The sequence below is a fragment of the Phyllopteryx taeniolatus genome, chromosome 11 (assembly GCF_024500385.1).
Source record: "Phyllopteryx taeniolatus isolate TA_2022b chromosome 11, UOR_Ptae_1.2, whole genome shotgun sequence".
In the NCBI taxonomy this organism is placed as follows: Eukaryota; Metazoa; Chordata; class Actinopteri; order Syngnathiformes; family Syngnathidae; genus Phyllopteryx; species Phyllopteryx taeniolatus.
This window is the reverse complement of record NC_084512.1, coordinates 21,975,666-21,993,004: the sequence shown is the minus strand read 5'-3', so window position 1 is coordinate 21,993,004 and position 17,339 is coordinate 21,975,666. Positions and strand designations below refer to the sequence as shown.

The 17,339-nt window shown below is 40.1% G+C and overlaps 1 long non-coding RNA gene across 1 annotated transcript; it reads left to right on the top strand.

Moving 5' to 3' along the window:
• The first annotated feature begins 14,818 nt into the window (after positions 1-14,818).
• Positions 14,819-17,022, top strand: LOC133486096 (uncharacterized). Its single transcript, XR_009790911.1, has 3 exons — positions 14,819-14,983; positions 16,307-16,370; positions 16,955-17,022. It is a non-coding gene; the product is annotated as an uncharacterized LOC133486096 (long non-coding RNA).
• Positions 17,023-17,339: the final 317 nt, after the last annotated feature.

Here is a 17,339-nt window from a genome sequence, read left to right as displayed (position 1 = left end):
AAGCGATCGTGCTTGTCGCCGTCTGTCTCTGTTAGCTTGGTTTCGCACACACACACACACACAAACATGTACACACAGTCAGACTCCATTGGCTGCAGGCCTCTGAGCCTAGAGCGTCCAATGATGAGTGGTTGACTGGGGTTTTGCATTTGCATCTTAAATGACTTCATCATTAAATATCAGGTCCCCAGACAATCTGATGCTCTTTAGATAACAACCAATGGGATACAATAATTGCCGCCCACCCAAAAAGTTTTATAATCTGCTAGATGCGGAACGTCACGTGACCAAACATGGAAAACGAAATAGCTGACTTCCTGCCTATGCTACGCTAAGGAGCATGACTGCATAACTGTTTGAAGCCGAACTTGCTAAAATGTTGTTTTCTTTAGAAGAAGAAGAAGGGATTTGGTAGGGAGGGAAAAACATCTTTATAATATCTGTAAAAAGTAAAGAAAATGGTCATTTGCATTGAATTCTTTGCGCAAAATGAAAAGAACAAATCCATGTAAAAAACAGAGTAGACACAGTTGATATAAAAACAAACTGATACAAATTTTTTTTGTGGAGGGCCGTATAAGGCAACCCGGCCTTGAGTTTGACGTGTGGTTTACGTGCTACTGTACTGTCGTTTTGCTTAGCTAAAGAGTTCAAATGGGCTCAGCAGTTAACTCTTGAATGTCCATGCCCGAACTGTAGTGTCTACTGATCAAATTGACCACATGACTAACGGCATCTCATATAGTAACGTCGCCGACGCACTTTCAGGCGTTTATTGAACGGGACGAAAGTCAAGCACACAAATACAAAATGAAAACACTCTTAAGGAGCATGGAAGAGATGCTAACACTGAAGTAACCGTGCGGTAGACGGCCATCCTGAGCTGAAGTCAGAGCTCCTGATGTAGGCCACTTTAAACTTTATTAAACATTCACATTTTCCTTGTTATGTTTTATAATACAGTGATTTTGGGGGTGGGGGTGTTTCAATTCATTTGAATGGGTGAAAATTGATTTGATCTACTAAACGAGTAAATTGAGTGACATGCTTTGTCACAGAATAAATTTAAATCGTAAATCAGGGTACCAGTGTATATATTGTAAAAATCCCCGAGTATTTCAACAAGAGTAACAGAAACGAGGCCATTTATAGATGTTAAACTATCAAAATAACTTTACTAGAAAACATCTACTATAACTTGTAATTGCATCCATTTCAGGGATGACAACAGGGAGCGTGATTGCATAAATACGTTTCTAGAGGACGTTGGCTTCGCCTGTGTTGACAGCAGGCAGCAAACGATCATTTTGCCCACACAAGTAGCGGAAGGAGGCACATTGTCTGTACGCTGCCTTTCCGCCTTTAATTCCAGAACAAATGAGACGTACGGCAGGTCCGACACGCCGCCCGTCATTCAGTCCGCCTCCTGCATTGGGAAAGTAACCTTGAGATGAAATGAGTGTGTCTGTTTTGATGTGTGCAGTGTAAGCCACATTGTTTCACCGTGTGCAAAACAAACAATGCGTACACCTGCACTGTGTAATGAGAGTTGTTTACTGCCTGGTTCATGTTAATTGGTGTTGTACTATGCAGAGGTAATAGTAGCTAAATGAGGTAACTAGAAACAGCTCCCAGCATGATGCAGTTGCAGTTTTATACCGAAGCACTACAGCAATATCCACATTAATACCTTTGTGTCAATCAAAACTGGGTATTATTCTCTTTGTAAAGGCAAAAAGTTTCATATTGCTCTTGTATACGACACTATCACATTGCGTTGGTGCATACGGACAACAACAAAAAGGTATTTTCAGACTTTTATTTAATTGAAAAGTAATGTTTGTGTGACGGGAAACCAACCCTAACCTTTAATGAGGAGATTTGTTTTGCTCTATTATTTTCTCCACATTGTGCCAGTGTTCCTGTTCAGTTTTGAAGTATTGCTTTAATACATAAGTGACATGAAAATTACACTGTGAGATTAAAGTCCTGTACATTTCAGAAATCAGTTGTGTGTTTTTGAGTCATATTTTCAAGATTGAAGTTGTATATTTTGAGATGAAAATATTAATCTTACAAGGCAGATATTTTTGAGGAAAAGTAGTTAATTTGTTTTAAATTAAAGTTATTGTTTTATGAGAACAAAGTCATATATTTTCAAGAAAAAAATGGTTTAAGGAACAAAGTAATGTACTGTTTGTTTCAGTTAAAAATTCATATATTTTGAGATTAGACTCGTAATCTTATAAAAAATATATATTTTCAATAAAATAGTTGTTTACGTTTAAGGAAAAAGTAGTTTATTTTCAATATTCATTAATTTTATGAGGGGAAGTGAACAAAAGTTATTAGTAACCTTGATTCTCCTTCATAAATACGAATCTGATGTTGATAAACTATTGAGTGCAGTATTTCATTTCATTATAAATAAAGTTGCAATTTTAATCTGGAAGTTTTACTTTTTCTCGAAAATATGCCACTTTATTTTATTAAAATCATGACTATAATTTTGAATACATACAACTTTTTGTATTGAAAATTTATTGCTTTTTCCTTAAAAATATACAAAATTGTCCTCATAAAGTTATTACTTTAAAATGGAAATGTATGGCTGTCTCAAATATACATTTTAAAAAATATCTAGTCTCATAAATTATGACTTCATCTAAAAAAATAACGAGACTGACTCCGACAATGACGAGAGGGAGCCCGGCGTGTTTGATGGAGAACTTGCCCAGCTGTTCATTTCGGATACAGAAGATGAGGACTTTGATGGATATGTGGATGAGGATTGATCAAAAAATAACGTGAGTACATTGTTAAATACTTCAATAAAGTACAACCGAACTCAGTTTTGCTCCCGCTGCCTTTTTAAAAACATTGTTGTAGCGTGCATGCATGCTACCGTATGTTTTAAGATAGCATATGTTTTACCATGCGTGCGCCCAATAATACGGTGCGCCTTATGTGTGTGTTAAATACAGAAATAGACCCCGTAACTGAGACTGCGCCCTTTAATGCGGTGCGCCTTGTGTGTGTGAAAATACGGTACCCTCCGAGTCCTTCGCAGTCTGCAAATCCAGAATGTATACGACTGGAGCAGGTAATGATCTTATACACACTCCACTACATGTGTGTATCTCTTTTTATATGAGCGAGCATACATATGCCCACTCGTGTTTTTTTTTGGGTTTTTTTTATGAGCGTTTGCTTAATCCGCCTGTCTCTAATTGATATCAGGTGGCTGCCTGGGCCCCTCGTACCTCGCCGTTGGCCGCCGCTCTCTTCTGACATGTGGGCTGCAGATGGCCGCCTCGTTGAACTGGCTGCCAGGAGTGCCGCTTTCTCGCCCGTCTCATCTACCGAGCCAGGGAACTGTCATGCTTGGCCAAGCCGCACTTTTAAAATGAGCGACTGTGTGCATTGAACATCACAACAACTTGTGTTGTTATTATTATTATTATTATTATTATTATTATTGTAAAGGAGAAGGACTGGTAGCCCAGTGGTCTAGTGGTTGGCAATGGTTGGGTTGCATCGGGCAGCGCGTACTATGGCTCCTCCCACATTCTATAAACATATGTATGCAAATGTATGTTAATTGAAGACTGTAATCGTCCATAGGTGTTAATGTGCCCTCCGATTGTTTGGCGACATCTGTACAGTATAGACGTCTCAGCTCATCGCAGAGGATAAGGAATATACGACTGTTAGTACTGTTATATTAAATGTCTAAATATGTTGTTGTCGGCCACCGTGCCGCTGTTGCTCCACCAATTATTGATAAATAGATTATGAATTTGAATTAGTGTAGTATGCTACTTTTTAATCTTTATGCACATGTGTGCATTATACCTGCGTGTGTGTCTGTGTGTGTGTGCGCGTGTGTGTGCATATGTTACAGTCCCTCCCCTGCGAGGCCCTCAAAGCGTGCCCCCCTCAGCGTCAATGACCCAGATATGAGGACAAGAGTTGCCATGACGACACAAAAAGAGGCTTCAGGGTGTTTATTGCCACTCCCAGTTGGAGTATACTGTCAGACTAAATATAAAACAAAGAAAATGACATATTATGTACAATGTTCCCAATATCGCGGTGCACCTATTGCTGATTGAAGGCACTGCAGATTTTTTTTCAAAAGAAAAATTCATTAAAACACATTTTACAATGAATAAAATATACATAGTGTACAGTACTTCTATGCTTTACTGTATGTTTAATAACTAAACAGGTGTTTACGAGTATAGAAATTATTAATAAGAGTATGGTAGAGGTTAATAGGAATGTGGCGAAAAGTAGTAAGAGTTTGGGGAGGTTTGTACATCTTTAAAATAATTATAAATAATCCAAAGAATACTGGTATGTGGCTGTAACTTCATGGATTTCACCTATTGCGATGTGGTCCGGAACCTAAACCGCGTGATAAACGAGGGATTAGTGCAGTGTAGTTAAAACAACCACATAACTTTGCCTGATAAAACGGATGTTTGAACGCAAATGGTGAAACAACACGTAGGCATTCAATATAACAATAATCACTGGCTTATATTCTTGAGCGAGATCATTGAACTCACAGTCGTGGTGAAACTTCTTTATTTGCGTCTGCATGACTGTATTATAAAGCCACCTGGTGCCCGAGTCACACACACCAGAAAGAAAGAAACGTGATGCCAACTTTATGAGAAAACACTATTTGTTGTTCTTAAAGAGTGTCTTCTGCTGCATTCCTGACACATTTTTTGGTTACATCGCAGCACAACGTAGTGCAGCTTGACACTAACGGTAGGTATCTATTGTGCTAATGAGCCTTCCAGCGGCGGCGTGACACAATGTTCCTAATCAGTATTTAACCAGGGGGACAGGGGGCCACAACATTGTGTCCATTCCAGTTTTCTCCCCCCGCTGACGCTCGTTATTTGTTGGCCCAAGATCATCAATCCAACCACAGATGGTTTGTCAAGTGGTGCGGGATTCCGGCAGCACAATACGGGGCCCTGTGAGCAAAGTCACATTTAAACACTCAGGCTCATCAAGACTACTAGTAAGATTCTTCATTGACTTTACTGACTTCCAGTGAGTGGGAGAAAAAGCGTCTTCACCCAGTTTAGAAAGAAAGTAGCCAGAAATGTCTGCATGTGATATAATAAAGATTTCTGAATCTGAATCAGAATTTAGTGCTACCACACTACCACAACTTACTACCATATTGTTGTAGCAAAACAGTCACTAGTCACGAATGGAAAAACAGCTTAACATGCTGATATATAGTAAGTTTAATGCTGGTTGCCAAGGCGCACACACCGTGAGCAGCACGATGTCCATCGAATTGAAGCAAAAATTGTGGCGAAAACTGTTTCATTCTTTACATTCGCTCTAATTATGTCATTAGTATGTTTTTAGAATGTACAATATTAAAGCGCTTTCTTATTATAAAACACATGAGGTGTCCTGCCTGGAATTAAAAAGTGCACGGATCCCGGTACACGAGCACATCTGGTCACTAGTGGAAAATGATCTTAAATGATCTTTCTGATAAATAGCAGGTTTAATAGTAGCAAAAATGTAATTTAGTAAATTGTAGCTTTAGCAGACCAGGAAATCATTTCTGGACCTTTTTAGTAACGTGGGTGTTGAAATGCATCCAGCATTTGAAAAAGGTCTTGGAAAAAACCTTACAAACCATAGATTGCCCAACACTTTTTGAAAAGATGCATCGCCAAGCCTATACATAAATACCTACTTTACGACTTTGCATTTCCTTCTTCAGGTAATTCATTAATATTCAAGTGTGCAACTGGAAGCTCTCATGCAAGCCCGGCAACCTGAGAGTCAATTGCCCGCTGTGCTACGCGAGCCTTCTATGGTGGTGCCTTTCAGCAGGTCTTAACTCTTCAAGTATCAACAGAAAAATTCAAACTAGCTCAACCTAAACTTGTCTATCAGAAGATGTCTTAAAGTTTCACATTTTACGATTTGTGTTTCACATCCAAAGAGAGTAGCTTTCATCTTTTTTCCCAGTTTCAACAGACGACCTTGTGGACCATCTGATAACCCGATATCATTCATTCTGTTATCTTGATTGGGGGTACTTGGCTTCAGCACTGTCCAATGATGGATCGTGTACCCTCTCCGAAGAGACGAACAACTGCTGGCATCTTGACACTTGATAAGGTAAGATGGCTGCACAGTACATAGACTGCAGTGCATTTAGGGTGTTGTCAGTCGATGTTTAAAATCAAATACAGCATGCAAAATATAGTGCAGTTAACCCACACTATTTGTGGGAGATAGGGACCGAGCCCTGCCGCAAACGGCAAAAATCTGTGAGTATTATGTAGTATATTGATGCCTGCCCAAAATGGTTTGTAATTGCTTATACTGTAGATGCCACAAGATGGTGGCAAGATACTTCCTTCTAATAGAAAAGGCTATGCCCTCACTAAATGAAGCTCCTGCTCTAACGCCAAGATAGTTCCTTGGCGCCAAAATAATGTTTTTAATATTACAATTGACTTTGGCCTTTTTGTCATTTGGTTATTTTGAATGTATTTATTTCGATTATTTTATTGTAATTTTGTTGTTTTGGTTTTTTTAATTATTAATTTTGCATGATTTACTGTCATTTTGTTATATTTCATTTAATTTAGACAATTTAACTTTTTGCTGTTTTTGACGTTCTGTTATTTTATTGTCATTGTGTTATATTGAATTTAAATCCGTGTTATTTTATTGTTCCGTTGTTATTTTGAATTTTCAATTTTATTTTATTGGGATTTTTTTATTTTAATTTGGTTTGGTATTATTTTGTTTGTAATTTGTCATTTATATCAATATTATTTTTAGCTTTTTATTGTAATTTTCATGACTTCAATTTAATTAGAATTTTTGTTTACTGTATTTAAAATGACTTATTTTTAATTTAATCAATTTCCGACAAGGCAGGGGAAAATAATTTTGGACGTGTCCAAACCATCGAAGTCTGCTCTTTCTAACTTTGTCTCCTTTTCTGTCCCTCTGATGAGCTCATTTCAAATTTGATCCAACCTGGTCACTCCAAGAGCGAACTTCAACATCTTCATTTCCGCCCCCTCCAGCTCTGCTTCCTGTTGTCTTCAGTGCCCGTGTCTCTAATCCGTACATCATGGCTGACCTCACCACTGTTTTATAAACTTTGCCCTTCATCCTAGCAGAGACTCTTCTGTCACATAACACACCTGACACCTTCCTCCACCCGTTCCAACCTGCTTGGACCCGTTTCTTCACTTCCTGACCACACTCACCATTGCTCTGGACGGTTGACCACAAGTATTTAAAGTCCTCCAGCCTTGCTATCTCTTCTCCCTGTAGCCTCACTCTCCCCCCACCACCCCTCTCATTCATGCCCATATATTCTGTCTTACTTTGGCTAATCTTCATTCCTCTGCTTTCCAGTGCATGCCTCCATCTTTCTAACTGTTCCTCCACCTGCTCCCTGCTACCACTGCAGATCACAATGTCATCTGCAAACACAGATAAGCTCCCTCCTATGCCTCCCTGCTATAATGTGCCTTAACACGCTGTGGGCCATTGTTCTGTGTTAGGGACTAATCAGGAATGTGCAAGGCAAGGAAGCACATGTAGGAGAGTCATCATATGCTCAAAGTAGAGATGATCTTGCATCAGGTCTGCATGCCAGAAGGAAGGCTAGAACATAGCTCCAGGATGGGGATAAAAGCATGGAGTAGCGAATGTGATAATGAAGTGCTATTTTCACATGTGATGAACTGGTGAGTGTGATTGTTTTCGCTCTGGAAGCCCGCCACATTCTCTGGTATTGTGCACTCCCACCAGGAATAGAAGAAACGAGGTGGGTTTCTACAACTGGAAGCCTATCGACAGCTCACGTCAATGAGGTAAACATCTCCCTGCTTGATTTCCCCCTAAGGTCACGTGACCTGTAAAGTTAATTGAGTTCTCTTTTCTCCGCTGCACTTCCCCTAAGGGTACTGTACCTTCAAGACACAACGCTGTACAGATGTCCATAGGAAATAATGGCAATAGAAATAAATCTGTTACCATCGTAAAAGCTTTATTAGGTTACAGGTGACGTTTTAAGTGTGTTGACTGTTGTACAAATGCAAAAATAACAAACGCTATAGAAAGTGGATGGATGAATGTCCTTTATTATGTTATTTGGGTGATAAAGGGATTTGGGGGTGGTACATTGAAAAGTGGTTAGCATGTCGGCCTCACAGCCAAGAGTTTCTGGGTTCGAATCTCGGCTCTGTGGAGTTTGAATGTTCTCCTCTGCTTGTGTGGGTTTTTTCTCTGCCCACATTCTGAAAACGTGCATGTTGGGTTAATTGAAGACTTTAAATTGAGGACCTGAGAAGGAGACTGGGCTAACTGCATGTTTGTCATTTTGCAGGATTGTAATTTAAAGTTTTATGGCTGCGATTAAAAGGAGTTTGCAATTAAAAAAAAAAAAAAAACTTAGCGTCATATTTCTAAAGTATTACATTAGTAAAATAATCTGTGAAAGAGAGAAATCATCCCTCTGTGGATTATGTTTGAGAAACAACGTGCCCCAGGCAAAACAACCAATCATAGACAGAAGCCGTGACCAGCGAGGTCCCCCGCAGCCTCATGCTGACCTGTTACCTCGGGCTTCAGGAGCTTTGCTGAAACTATGGCGGAATATCCACCTATGATAAAGATAGGCCTTTTCTCCATTCATTTCTGGACATAACTAAATGACAAACATTGAGTTAGCCCACTTGAGTTCTCTCAATAGCTCTAAAATATCCATAGATTTGAATGTGCATGTGTTTTGGCTGAAATGAACACAACAAGAATTGGATTGATCCCCTCTAAATTCCTTTGAGTTTTGGAGAGCGAGCAGAAATCAGTGCAAAAAAAAAACAAAAAAAAATGTTTTAAGTTCAAAAGAGGAAGAATATCAGAAGCCCTTCAAACACAGTAGAAAAAGTGAGGCATCCGTGTGTTGTTAAAAACAGCTCGCGCTGACATAAATCAAATGCGCAATGTAAGGTTTGACTCCTCACAGCTGGAGTCAGAGTCGAGTGTGGTTTTTTTTCTTGCCGCTGTCAAATTTGTACACTTGTATATTTCACATCAAGTTGTCATGGCAACGATGTGGCGCGCAACAAAGCAAGTGTAAAGGATGATGACGCTGCCTCTTAAATAATATGATGTGTATTACATACTTTAAATCTGTTACTGTTTTATTTTGTTATTTGTATTTTTTTTTTCTGTTTTACCACCACAGAAGAGTACCAGCAATGGCAAAGAGGAAAACAAACAGAAATGGTCTCTGTCCTGGCTGCTCAGTACAATATGGCAACAGCAACAATAAGTGACTAATAGAGAAGAAGAATAACAATGCAGCAATAGCATAAAATAGAGTAACATAAAAAAGTTAGCTTCAGTAACCTCCCCTTGCACCACGTGTCCTGCCCGTGTCATCAAAGTTAAAGGGTGAGTGCACAATTTATTGTTTTTACTCTTCACAATTTCTTTTAACACTAGTTTGACAGTTAAGAATGTCAAAAAGTAAAATGCATACAGTTTTAAAATGCTGGTTCCATTTCCAGAATTTCCCCCAAAAAAATTTGTGCACAAATGTTTTACACTTCTATAACAGTCAAGAATGTTTCAATTAAGAAAATGAAAACACAGGCAGTTTGACAGTTTTTAATGTGGGGTAACTACCCAAATACGAGTATACTATAGACTTGTATGTTAAGAATGAGTTAAGTGTAAAAAGTAAAACGCATTCAGTTTTTATGCTAGCAGTGACAAGCTTTAACTCTCTTTAATTCCTATATGTCACTCCTGATGTTGAAAATGCGTTTGTTTTTCAACATTATTTAATTTCTCTTTACTCTTCTATGACAGTTAACAATGTCCAAACTTAAAACGCACATTGATTTATGTGTACTTGATTACTTCAGCACCAAAGTTGAACATTTTTTTTACCTTTTTTGATAGTGGTTAATGTTTCTCTTGAAAAACAGCTAAGAATGTCCAAAAGTTAAATGCAGGCAGCTTTTAAGCATCCGTTTACTGGCCTCCTTCTGCACTTCCCAAATATAAATCTGTCACCCACAAAGTTGAGTATGTGCTTTTTAATTATTATTTTACCAGTAGTCAACTTCTTTTATGTTTTTATGTTGTTGTTTTTTTAATACAAGGCAATTTGTACGACATTTAAGATACGGTGTTAGATTGACTTCCAAGTGTCCCAACTTCCAAGCTTTTCAAGTTACGAGTCATCGCTTGGCCCATTTTTTATTTTTTATTTTTTAAAGAATCTTATGAAGGCGCAAAGAAGCAAAGGAACATTAGAGATGAAAGTGCAAAGATTCTTCATTGGTGCATTCTGTTACCGTTTGTGCGAATGAATTGACTGCTTTTTGGGTTCTGCTTTGGATCCAATGCAGTCCAGTACGCTACAGACTCTTCCAGAGCTGGAATCACTCAGGCCATGAGAGTCTGCAACGGCCGACAGGATGTTTGCCAATGGGATTCTGCAATGATGAGGCCTAACGAGGGCAGACAAGCCCACTCAGCAGCTGATGGATTGACGCTGAGCGGTCCGGGGAATAGGACGGTTCAGATTGCGGAAGGGGATGTCAAGTCATGCTTTGTGATAGATGTCTCAATCATTCAGACGTCTCCGCCGCCCTCCTACCGGACCTGCATTCGCAGAGAGGTGCCGCCGAGGTGCACCAGCTCCATTGTGTTTCTGGACAAGCTATTTTCAGCATCCCTGGCGGCACCAGACTGGAGAGGAGCGGCGCAAAACGTTAGGTACAAGTCCACCTTGTTTGTTCGTCTCTCTCTTTTGTGCGCATCGACCACAAAAGAAGGATCCAGAGGCCCCAAGGCGACCGTGTTGGGCGGCGAACAACACGATGGTGGCGAGAGTTGGGGTCACCAACACCAAGATGGCAAGAGGTGGGGTCAGCGTGGAACAGCGGCATGTAAGTCTCAAGTCTTAACCTTCACGTTTGAAAAATGTTACTGCGGCAACAATCAGTTAAAAGTTAAAAGCAAGTCATTAGTGAAGTCAAACAGTTTTATGGAAAGCTGTTTTAAGCATTTATTCGTTATCCTTGATTTTAGATCCATGTGCTAGTACACACTTTGTCCGAGTAAGACAATTCAGCCTGCTAGAAGAACGACTTTGCACTATTGCCTTCGACTAACCTATGACATTTCTACACATTAGTAGGACAACTTTGGTATACTAGCAGGACAACAACAGTAATTCCTCGTTTAATAGCCGAATTCTGCGAAGTAGCGTGCATGCGTTGATGTAATTAAAAAAAATAATAAAAAATCATCCCCGTGTAGAGACAGTCCCTCGCTTATTGTAAAAAAAAAATGCTAAATGTCACAAAACTGCACCCAATTGTTACCAAAATGTATGTGGACATCTCTACAAATGCCCACTTCAACCTCTGAAAATACCAGGGCGAAATCCCCAATGTTTCCGTTTTTTAGGGATTATATAGCAATATGGGCCTGTGAGGATGTTTGAGTAATGTATTTAATTTCATCTATGCGCTGAATCAGTAATAGGTTCAACTGTAATATAGCGAGGGAACGACAAGGCAAAACTGAGCACGCTACTAGTCCCACTAGTGAAGATGTTAACTTAGCAGAATTGTATAATGTCCCTACTCAGGGCACACAGTTGTCAACTAGTGCACAGTTTTGCCTCGACTAGTAACATGTGGATGTCTTACTAGCAGATATTGTGTCACTGAGCCTGCGCTGACAACTCCCCACGCCCCAAAAAACAGCTCATACTGCAGGCGGAAAGTTTTAGCGCTTTTGAAACTGTGATTTAACATGTGACTTGAGTCCCCCACAACTGGTTACCAACGAGGCCGCCGCAGCAAGGTTAATGGCATTCGGCGGGCCAGGTCCTACAAGCGGTAGCAGAATGTACAATAGATGAGAGGTTTCCGACCATTTCCATCACACTTTCAAAAGCAGACCAGTTCTTGAATTTCATCACCGCGGGCAAACGGTGGAAATCTAACGCAGCCACATTAATGGATCTGTATCGGCGCTTTTTTCACCAGTTATTGTCGATAAGATCACATTTCCAAAGTGTCGCAGGGATTGAACATTTGGATGTCGCCATAAAAGAGGTGGAAATTCTTTCCCATTTCCCTACACTCTGCCTTTCACATTTTGATTTCTCATCTCTCTCTCTCTCTCTCTCTCTCTCTCTTACAAACATACACCACATTCATCCTGCTTCACATTCACCATCTTCCAGATAAATCCCACAAGGTTCCCCTTTAAAACAAAAATAAAACACATTCATGTATTTTTCTCTTGCTTCATACCCTACAAACTGTTTCCACTGTAGTATAATGTAACAGTGGTTTGAATACCTTTTGACAATCTGTAGTTTTCTATGCGCAAATGAAAGTAGCACAAAAGGAAAATGTCTCTTGTCTTTGAAGGACCACGGGAAATGGCCAAAATGACCCTACAAGCCCCCTTTTCGCAGGCCCAAAAGTTGACGATCCGTTTTCGGGGGCATCAATGATGTTTCACCCCCAGTCGACGATTTGCTGTAAATGATCAATGATATCACATCGTCCCGGGCAGCACCGGAGCTTTTCACGCCACTGGCTCCAAAGCGGCAACGGCAGGTGTTTTCTTTTTTATTACCTTGTTCTTCCAACTTCTCTCTGTGACATGCGTGAACTCACAGCCGACAACAAGGCGCTCTAAAATGGCCACGCCTGCCCAAAGCTGGCTGTCAAGTCAGACTTAAAAACAAATAATTCCCCCCCTCCTCGCTCTTACGTCTTTATTTATGTGACGTGCGGGCAACGAGGCGCTCTAAAGTGGCAACGCCAGCTGAGTATCAAAAGAGAAGATGCATTTTTTTGAATGTAGACAAAGCTAGCTAGCTAACTAGATGTCACAATTGCGCCTGATAACCACTGTTGTAAACGAAGGTGGTCAAGTTCTTATATATTGGGTGAGTTTTAGCCACGCCCCCCAAAAATCTGGAATACTGAAATGGTGAAAATGCAATATCTCCACAATGTTACAGAGTCTTTAAAAGAAAACCTCCAGATGATCTTGTGAGAAGAGGCTGTGTGGACATGATTTTCCCACGAACGCATGTGACACTTCATGTCACCAAGCCATCATCTGTGTCATTATTTATAGCCACGGCTCTCCCGCGTTGACGCTTCCAAATGTGTCTGTCTACATTTTACAGCAGGACTATTTGCCGAAAAACGACTCAGAAAACAACGTGGCAGCCTTCGGTGTCTCGGTCCTGGAAGGGAATTGAGCTGAGATGTTCCATAAAAGCAGGAGGAAGGAGATTACAGGAGCGGGATAGATGCACTGTCATCTTTTGCATTATTCATAGGCCACACTCAGGTTGCCAACGGCTCTTTTTCACTTTATGGGCTGCGGCTGGTGGTCATTCTGAGGTGTCTTCTTCCTAGTCTTCTTCTCGTTTACACGCATCATAAAGTTCCCATGGACCTCAAAAGCACGCCGAAAGTATTAACCGTGAGCGCTCATGTTCTGATGCGGGGGCGTAATGTCAAATATGTCTTCTCATTTTTTTTTTTTTAAATAACATCATTCACCAATTGCGCTTTTTCTCCTCAGCAAAAGGAACTCAAGCTCGGACAGAAGTGCCACGAAAATGTCCTGCACAGTTGACAAGAGAACGAGAGATGGATTATTGTCATCTCTACCTGAAGACAAACACTCTGGAAGCCACATCCAAATCCCTCAGTCTACAGGTAGGATGATTTTGGTTTTTGTTAGTATATTGGCAACATAGTGGACTAGTGCTTTGCACACTTGACTCACAGTTCTGAGGTTCTGGATTCGAATCTGGGCTCCTGCTTTCTTTTGTGGAGTTACTGTTAGCATATTCTCCTCAAAGCTTTTGTGGGGTTTCTCCGGGTAATCTGGTTTCCAACCACACCCCCCCCCCCCCCCAAAAAAAAAAAAAAACGCGGTAGGTTCATTGAAGACTCTAAATAGCCCATCGGTGTAAAAACAAATCGCTTGTAAAGATTGACTGCAAATACTTGCAACTTCAAAGTTAAATAAAACTGAACTCTACTCGGGCAGTGATTCTTTTTTCGTACCACGAGAGGAGGCCTGTATACTATCAGTCGTCCCACACTTTGAGTATCACTGCCATTTAGTGCATTGTGTATGTTTGCGACTTTCACAACAACAAAAAAGTACTCAAATCAGGTATGGAGGTCATAATTATCACATATATGAGAGAAAAATAAAATCAATTCTACTCAGAAATGCGGAAAAATCGTTTTTCGTTTTTCCTATGGTTCGTTATTTTGTCACCTTTTCCGTGGGGACTGAAACTGCAAAATATCCAACGAACGATGACTATTTCTATTAATAAAATAATATTGTTGTAACAAAATATCATCAAAATCTATCATTATTTCTAATAGGTTTTGCTCTTTTTCTCTGAAACCAGGGAGGTTCCCATAAGGATTGTGATTTCCTCCCTTTGCTCTCATCCCCGCTAAAGCAGAGCATAACGTTTACAGCTCACTATTACAAGGCCGTGGTGAGGATTTATCACGGTTAAGGAATAGATTATGTTCCAAGCAGGTTGAACCCTGCCAAAAGTCTTTTTTTTTCCCCAACTCCATCTTCCTGCAGGATTAGTGTTAAGGAGCTGCTGAACTTCTTCCCACCAATAAGCAAGCGGCTCACTCTGGTTGTTCCCCCTCGCCCCTTCTTTCCTGTCCCAGGAGGCTCTGGAGCTCTTCAGGCCAGACTTCATCAGCCGGTCTCAGGGTCGAGTGAGGAGGATGGAGCAGGCGAGGAAGAGGAGAAGGGGGATGAAGAAGAGCTCCAACGCGGTGCGAGACGGAGGCGTGCGAGGGAGGAGGTGCACCACACCGGATCCGCTTAGCGGTGAGCACTGATCCGGAACATCCAGGTCCGCATTTAATTGTTCATTTATTACACATTTGTTACACTTGTTACGCACACATAACACACATTAGGGTTTGGGATCTCTTGTGAAAACTCTATAAGAAAGCAGTTAAGAGCCACTGGAGGGGACATTATTACGGTTAAATATGCAGATAGTATATTTCTACTTCAAAGCCCAATGACTTACAGTGATAGTTTATTATAGCATGGGTTCCCGCAATTGGCATTTATCCAACTTTGCTCTCTTCTGGCAGTTTTGAGCATTGCAGCTCTATACAAACAAGGTCCAATAATACACGCTAACAGTAGGCACACTAAATGAGAGCCTAATGTAAGCTTTCAGGTGTATTTATACTAAATGACAGACAGACAGATTGGATATATAAAAGGTCTACACACCGCTGTACAAATGCCAGGTTTTTGTGATATACAAATACAAATGTCAAGAAAAGCCTACTAGAACATCTGAAATGGATTTGAGGATATTCTGAGGCCTTTAAATGGTGGCAGGTCTGTGCTGACTCCTATTGAACGTAAGTTTGAATGTGATGGGTTCATTTTGAAAACAGCCACATGCCCAGTTATAAGTGGATGTGCACACTTTGGCAACTGCGTTATCTCAGTTGTTTATTTTTACTTCCCCTCTCAAAAATATTTTTTAAAATCCCCACTCCCCCCCCCCATTTTTCAATAATTTATTTTACCTGTTTCTTTTAAATAGATTTTTGTTTCATTTTGTTCACACATTGGGTGCTCAGTGCCATTATTGAGTTTTTCATTTAAATGTTTTTGAAGTTATAGTAATATAAAAAAAATGAAATTAAAGAAATAAATATTACTTTTGTCAAATTTTTTTATTTTTTTTTGCTTGAACAACATAAACCGTTTGTTTTAAGAAAAACATTTTGGGGAGAAAAAGGGTAATAAAAAACTGAAGATAAGATTTGAAGATACAATTCGACTTTGTTGGATTATTATAACTATTTTCTTTTAAAAAATGTAGATAAATAAACATGCAGCTTTTTCTTGAACATAAACCATGTTATTTTTTCGAGAAATGTGAGGAAAAGGTATATTTCTCTCCCGAAAAGCTTTTTTTCTCCAGATTTGTTTTTTTTTTTTTTAAACAAACAAATAAAAAAAACGATTCAAGGACTTCTTGATCTACAGTCTAATGCGCTTGGACGGAGCTATAATGTACTGCCCTATTGCAGTGTTCATTTGCATATTCTATAGTAATTTACATACATTATTAATTCCTATTTGCAATTCATGTGTGTGTGTGTGTGTGTGTGTGTGTGTGTGTGTGTGTGTGTGTGTGTCCTAGATAACCTTTTCAAGCCAAGAGCGAGGTCAATATCAGGCAGAGAGATGCTGCAGAGGTCCAGAAGGTGAGTTCTTTTCCCAAACGTCACACGATGATGTCGCTTACAGTATTACAGTAACGCTTTTACAGCTATTCAATCTCCATTTTGTTTGTATTATGAATCAATTTCCCATACGAAATAATGGAAATGCAAATAAATTGTCTGACAGTCAAAGCGCGGGCATCATATCTTGTGGTATCTATGAACCTTTTACTCGCGGATTTTCGCTAATTGCGGCATATATAAATACAGTGTGACTTGTACGACTTATTTAAATCCACATAGACGCACCCATACACAGAGAGAGACACTATGTTAGATGTCTGGACATCTTGACAGGCGATATGGACAGCCCTCCACGCGCCTTATCGTCTCCTTTTTATGTTGCTTATCAGCAACGTGCCCCCACTCCACTCCCCTCCAATCAGATGCTGGCCAGCCATTGTAACATTTTCAAAGGTGACAATATCTGACTGCCAGGATCTGCTAACACGCCGCCAGCGGCATGTAAAGGAATGTAAAGGGAGTCTTGTGCATAAAACCGGTTTAGCAGCAGATAACTCCCCGTGTAGCAGTATTCCCTAATCTGTGTGTGTGTGTGTGTGTAGTATGTACAACAAGCTGCCAGAGGTGGCAAAAAAGAAGCAGGAGGCGCAGAAGAGAGCTGTGTCACAAGCCAATAGACTACGAGCAGCCCTCTTTAAGAAGGTGAACACTTTTTTTTTAAATACCGACCATAAGGCGCACCGTATTAAAAGGCTCAGTCTCAGTTACGGGGTCTATTTCTGTATTGAACACATACACAAGGCGCAGGCATGGTGAAACGTATGCTAGCTTAAAACATACGGTAGCATGCATGAGACAATGTTTTTAAAAAGGCAGCGGGAGCAAAACTGAGTTCGGTTGTACTTTATTGAAGTGTTTAACAATGTACTCACGTTATTTTTCGATCAATCCTCATCCACATATCCATCAAAGTCCTCATCTTCTGTT